The following is a 7271-nucleotide window of genomic DNA, read 5'->3' on the forward strand; positions in this document are numbered from 1 at the left end:
GTGGCACTGCATGCATCGTATTATCACTGTAAGTGAAAATAAGAAAGATAATTTAATTGTCTACAACTTTGTCGAAGACTGCTAGTCAATCCGGCTTTGGTAAAGGAAGTTATTAAAATTTTTAACGAAGCGATGTCTGGGTCAGTTTTCCATGGGGCCTAGCAGTGCATGGTTGTGTATCAGTACTCGATTCCCACGAACTATACATTTTTGTGAAATAATCGTTAGGTTTGGCTCAATGGTATGTTCAGAAGAATTATACCACATAATACGAGTTATGTTTTGGTTGGAAACTGTGACCGCATAGAGGGCGCCAACACTAACTTTTCATAGAAGAGACTAGAACATGACTCCTGTTATTTACTACAATTCTTCTGAACATACTATTAAGCTAAATCTAACAGTTATTTCACAAAAATGTTTAGTTCGTGCGAATCGAGTACTGACACACAACCATGCACTGCTAGGCCCCATGAAAAACTGACTCAGACATCACTTCGCTAAAAGTTTAATAACTTCTTTTAACAAAGCCGGATTCACTAGCAGTCTTCGACAAACTTGTAGACAATTAAATTATCTTTCTTATTTTCACTTACAGTGATAATACGATGCGAACAGTGCCACCTAGCAGCGAAAATGTGAGCAAGTGGCTTTTCTCCATGTAAATTATCGAAAAATCTCATACAAACTTCAGGCACGTTGGTCCGGTAGCTAGACTTGTCCGATTTGCCTCAAATTTGGAATAATTACTCCTGGTGGGACTAGAAATCGACTCAGGGGTGGGCCGATAGGGGTCATTTTTGTCCTGTCACTCTAATGTCCAACCAAATTCAGGCTGGAATCTGCCCCAATATTGGCAGAAACCAGCCAGAATCCTGGATGTTTGACTGGGTAGGTTGGACAGCGAAATAAAAATTTTAGGCAGTTTTCGGATCCGGCCTAGTTGTCAGATCCAGTACAGTTCCCGATCCGGACCAGTTCTCTGTTCCGAACCAGTTCCCGAATCCGGACCTCCCGGATCTGGACCAGTTCCCGGATCTAGCCCATCCCCTTTCCAAGTCCGGACCTGAACCAGGCCCAGACTTGGTGCTTAGATCCTGACAAGTGTCTGGATCCGGGCCCTCGGTTCGGATACGTGGATCCAAACCATAGGTCTTGCTTCCCGTACAGGACGGGAAGGACTGTTCATGTGTTGTGCAGTCGCTACCTTTCTGTTAACGTCCGTGATATAAAAGAAATTTCAAATTAACACCGGCCGAAGTACCCCACCACTATTCCGAGCCGTTTTTTTTCTGACTATTCTTTAATGCTAGCCGAGTGTGAGCCGAGCTTCAAATACGTGTGGAAAAATCGAACCTCGTCTTTATCCCCATTGTGTTCACTTCGCTTGATTCGCAATACAATGACAAGCGAAGTGCTACACACTTCCAGAGAATCCGACGCGTTAAATTAGATTGGATTTTCGGACGGATCTTCGTGGAATTCCTCACGAGCGATCTTTCCGAAGTGTTTCAAAAAAGGTACAGCCACTTTGAACATTATAATTCAATAGTAATTCTTCAAAAGGGCTAAAGAGACTTTTGTAAACAAACTTATTTCGCTCATTACTCCGCCACCGTGTTGAATTTTATGAAAAATACACATGATTTAACATCTTTACCCTTGGCAGAATCAATTTCAAATGTTTTCTGTGTTGAAATGATATCAAATTAAGAGAAATCAGCAAAACAAAAGTTTGTTTACAAATCTTATTAGCCCTATTCAAATGTTGATATGGAATTTAAATTTAATTCACGATTTATCATTTGTTCTTCATGTCTGATCGAGAAGAAAGGCTTGTATTGACTAAATCGAATAGAAAGTATAAGTCCTGCGAAAAACCTTTCAAATGAAACCAGTTTACCCTAATCGGAGTCCTAACTAAAAAGATATATTCATTTGAATAACATAGGGTTTTTTTTTCAGAATTGGTCATTTGTTTCACCTCTGAAATTCTGTAAAAAACTGACTTTCTTCTTCAAGACTTAATATTTTGAGAAGACTCTATTCAACCTGTTTACAAACAAATCAAAAAGTTAAATCATGGAAAATCCAAAATAAAATTTTGAGATTTTGTCCAGCTACTCCACATTGTGCGATCAGAAGGCTTCCCTTTGGAAAACGCATCAGAGTACCTGGTCCAGAGCGACTATTGTAATAAATTTTTCATTTTAAATTTATTATTTTGTGTTGCACCTAACTTCATAAATACACTACCATTTTAACATGATGTTTACAGATACGCTTTTCTCCAGAAAAACATTACCCAGAATTAGGAAATAGTGCGTTACCTAGAAATTGGATATTATACACGAAAATCGCATGCAAACAGATGTTATTGTCATTATAGACAAAAATAAAGTTAAAGATGGTTGGTTGACATTGTGAGGGGTAGGATAGAGGCTGTGGGGCTAAAAATCATTATCGTCGCGCGGGATACATTTATTAGAATTTTTCAATTTAAACGAATTATAACTTCTTTAATAATGGATGGGTTATTATCATAGGAACATATACATACCCGCAACGTGTAAGTATTATTTATTCCAAATTTGTTCAAAATAGTTGTGTATATAGCGATTTAAAATATTACATGGAGATTAGCTGGGGGCTACTCTAAAACTTCCTTGAATTCGATAGAATTCGCTAGTAAAATAAATTGAGATTATCTAACCAATTTTATTTACAATCGTTGAAATATCATGAACTCATGAATATGAATATCTGAGCGTTTTTAACAAAAAAACATCAACCATCTTCCGTACTTTCCAAAAGGAGTGATTCAAATTTATTTACCAATTATAACACTGCTCGACAAAACAACTTGACGAACTGTGCGGAGGTGATAAATTACTTCCCGTGGAAGTGGTGGAAGTTAGTAACAGAAGCAATATTCATCAAAAAGTACATGTTATTAAACGTATATGAGAATAACATGTTGACCGTGATGATGATGATGATGATGATGATATAGCACTCATAAGAATTACAAACAATCCTTCGGTTATTTCGGGGAATTAGTGGGGAAGGAAATCTACAATGCTGGTTAGCGAACAATCACCACGTATGGTTGTGGGGGGGGGGGGTGAATAAGAGAGTGGCGGACGGGATTCTTAATCGTCGTCTACTGACAGGTGGTATGAGCTGTCATCGATTTTCCTAGTGGGAGTTGAGAAATGCTTACCTAATGCTCGCAACTTTTGTCTACTGCCCTCTGCCACCATACGATGTGGGGAAGGATTAATGACTATGTTTTGAGTAGCCAACCGGCACGAACAGTTAGGGGAGAGACGTTGGAGCTGTTTGCCAAACCAAAGGAAAAGTGCGTCGGTCGCAACTTTTCGGTGTCGAAGGGGAGATAGGTTTATATTTAACAAAACATGGTCAACATTGTGTGTGATATTGTACACATGTTCGGCAGAGGATTATCTTTTCTAACGGCCTAGCGAACGAGTCGTGTGACTACGGCATTGGGTAGGAAAAACGCTTTGGCTTCGGGGCCTTGGGAGAGCTGAGCTGATTCGATTTGAGAGATTGAGTGCGCTTTGAGTTATTCGCTCTATCATCGTGTGAACTTGCGTGACACTTTGCGTTCATCTTTTCAGCCGATTGAGTTGTCCGTCACTACAGTCATTTGTTTGTTTGTTTGTTTACATTCACGATGCTTGCTGCGAATTGGGTAGCTATTTTCGGACAACGAGGCTAAATCTGTCGCGATGATCTGAGTTCGAAAGAGTAACATAAATAGAATATAATGATCAGTATAAACTATTTATATCTAGGTCTAATGGTTGTGGAGTCTAGACATCCAATTTATGACAATAACATGTGGAATGGATTGTGGAGTTTGCTGGTAGATTTAGGTTGACATATGTTTTTGGAGCTCACAAAAACATTAATTGCAAAGAGGTAAAACAATATTTTGTTTATTTCGCAACAGACTGAAATTTTACTCTAAAAAAATAGACTGGTGGCTTAGTCAAATGCCGTGGTTCTGAGGAGACGAAGTTAAAACGCAAAATTCTTGATTTGTAACTAGGTAGGTTTTGTGCACTTTAAGAATATCGGCTTCATTATCGGCACCGACCTATTTAATGTCAATTTTTGGCCTAAAACATTTGTTTTCATACTATTTTAGAGATTTTTGACTGGAGTCACTGGACAAAATCGAGATGAATTAATTTGTATTACTTCTGCAAACGATTGCGTTAAAAATAAAAAATCAAATTCAATTTACGTCCTGGTTCCCGTTTCCCCTTTCGCTCTAGCATGAACCCTCACTGACTTACTCAAAATGCCAGCTTTCCTAAAACACCGCGAGCACACATTGCATTCGATGCAATCGTTCGTTGTAGCATGTATTCTAGAAATAACTGACAATGATCTTGAAAGGAGAATCGAATGGCTCTTCGTGGTGGCACCAAAAAGTATTGGTGTATCCGCATCGAAAAGTCATTGCCATTACACAGTGGTCAAGAATGCAAATTTAGCAGGAATTTTGAGATTTTATTAAAACTAAATAACTTTGCCTTAGTATGTCTTTGGGAATGTTTTCGTAGTTTGTGAGCCCCTTCCTTTTTGTTAAAACAACCGTTATGGTGGTCCTAATTTTAACAAGCACAAAAAAAATATTTTTAATCATTCTAGATGGAGCCATACGACCTTCAGTCACAGAGAACAGACATCCATGATCGAACAAAAATATTTAAAAAACCTGTTTTAATCCACCTATAGGTGCAATTGTGCCTTTCTCATTTCTCCAAACTATGATTTAATAACTGGTTCGTACAATATAACATTATGAAAATGTCTTTCATTCTTATTACACTTGGTAAGTATATATCAGAGCACCTTTTTGCATTCATCGAGGTATCGGTTTGAATCGGAGTTTTCTATGTGATCGCACTCCACAACCCGTAACTCCGGAGCTGGAAGTCAGATGGAGATGGAATTTAATATCAGTTTCCGGAGACGCAACACCTTTCATTTGAGACTAAGTTGATCAAATCGTTCAAGCCATTTTCGAAAAACCAATGTTATTCTGAATTTGGATGCTTCCGGATCCGTCGATGGTGGCCAGTGTGGCCAAAGAGACTTTGAATGACTGTTGGTGACTTAGATCTACAAATTCAACAGTTGTGTTTATATTTTGGAAAAAAATCACCTCACCAATTCATCGCAGAATTCGTTAGATTCGGGATTTGCTGCGTGATCGTACGTATCACCCTATAATTCAGGAACCAGAACTCGGATCCACACAAAATTCAACAGCAGCTGATGGACCTTTCATTTAAAATCAAGTTTGTCAAAATCGGTTCAGAAAATTCTGAGAAACCGATGTGGACAAATCAACAAATTTTTGTTTTGTAACCATACTCTTCAACTCGTAATCCGGAACAAGATGTCGGTTGAAAATGAAATTCAATAGCAACCTATGGGAATATTATACCTTTCATTTGAATCTTAGTTTGTAAAAATCGGTTCAGCCATCTCCAAGAAACCGATGTGGACATTTTGTTAACAAATCCGCACATACACACATACATACATCCATACATACATACATACATACATACATACATACATACATACATACATACATACATACATACATACATACATACATACATACATACATACATACATACATACATACATACATACATACATACATACATACATACATACATACATACATACATACATACATACATACATACATACATACATACATACATACATACATACATACATACATACATACATACATACATACACATATACATACACACATACATACACACAGATATTTTGCGATCTCGGCGAACTGAGTCGAATGTTATATGAGACTCGGCCCTCCGGGCCTCGGTTAGAAAATCGGTTTTTGAAGCAATTGCATAACCTTTCTATATGAGAAAGGCAAAAGAATAATATTTAATTAGCTTAATAAGCATGAACTCAATGTTATCTTCATGTGATTATAATTTGGAAAGGTTGGTGGAATGGGTTTGAACGTGCAGGGAATGGGGGGTTAGTAGATTGGGAATGGAGGATGCGTCAGAAATGATGAAGATCTTATTTCGGTATACGAGGTGGATGAAGGAAATGCGGGCGTGAGGGTGGCCCAAGAGGAGGTGAGTGATGAAGGAGGGGGGTGTAAGGGCAAGGCGGGGGGGGGAGGGGCGGCGACGCAATACTCAACTGCATATTTTGCCTTCCATTTGAGACTTGGTTTGAGAAAATCGGTTCAGTCATCACCGAAGAACCGATTTGACTTTAATTGTGGAATATGCCCGGAATTTCGGACTTCCGGAATCGTCGATAGTGGACAATATATTCAAAGAATGTTTGATTGGCAATCAGTGATCTAGATCTGCGATTAGAAGTTATTTGGTGACCATTTCAATAGTTTTTAGCCTCTGAGGTATTACGATTGTACCGATTTATATGGGAAATTCCAGTGTATCCTTACTAACACCCCTGTAACTCCGGAAGCAAAAGTCAGAACCGAATGAAATTCAGCAGCAGTCAATGGCATTACTGTATCTTTCATTTGAAATCAAGTTTGTAAAAATTGGTAAAGAATTCGTTGGGGAATGGGTGTGATATTAGCTTAGGAACTTGGCGGGTTCCCCGGGGGCGTCATGAACTGTCATAGGTGGCCAATGTGGTCAAAGCTGCTTTGATTGATCATTAGTGATCCAGGCCCGCAAACTAGAGTAATGTTACATCAATTTTAATATGTTTTACATCATTTGAACATCATGGTGGTACCAGTTTATATGGGAATTTGCTGTGTGACCGCACTCTTCAACCCGTAACTCCGGAACCGGAAGTCGGATCAACTAAAAATTCAATAGCAGCTTATGGGAGCGTTATACCTTTCAGATGAAACTAAGTTTGCGAAAATCGGTTCAGCCATCTCTGAGAAAATTGTGTGAGTTTAAATGACTCACACACATACATACACACACAGACATTTGCCGATCTCGACGAACTGAATCGAATGGTGTATGACACTCGGCCCTCCGGGCCTCGGTTAAAAAGTCGATTTTTACAGTGATTGCATAGCCTTTCTTTATATGAGAAAGGCAAAACGTGTGTAAACATTTGAATTAATATACGATAAACACTAGCGCCGCCACACCAACCTATCCCAACTATCCATCAAATCCATTCCGAAACCGGTTCGTAATCCTGAATGGATTCAGTATGGAATCTTGCTCAAAGAA

Source organism: Topomyia yanbarensis, unplaced genomic scaffold (assembly GCF_030247195.1).
Source record: "Topomyia yanbarensis strain Yona2022 unplaced genomic scaffold, ASM3024719v1 HiC_scaffold_86, whole genome shotgun sequence".
NCBI classification, from domain to species: Eukaryota; Metazoa; Arthropoda; class Insecta; order Diptera; family Culicidae; genus Topomyia; species Topomyia yanbarensis.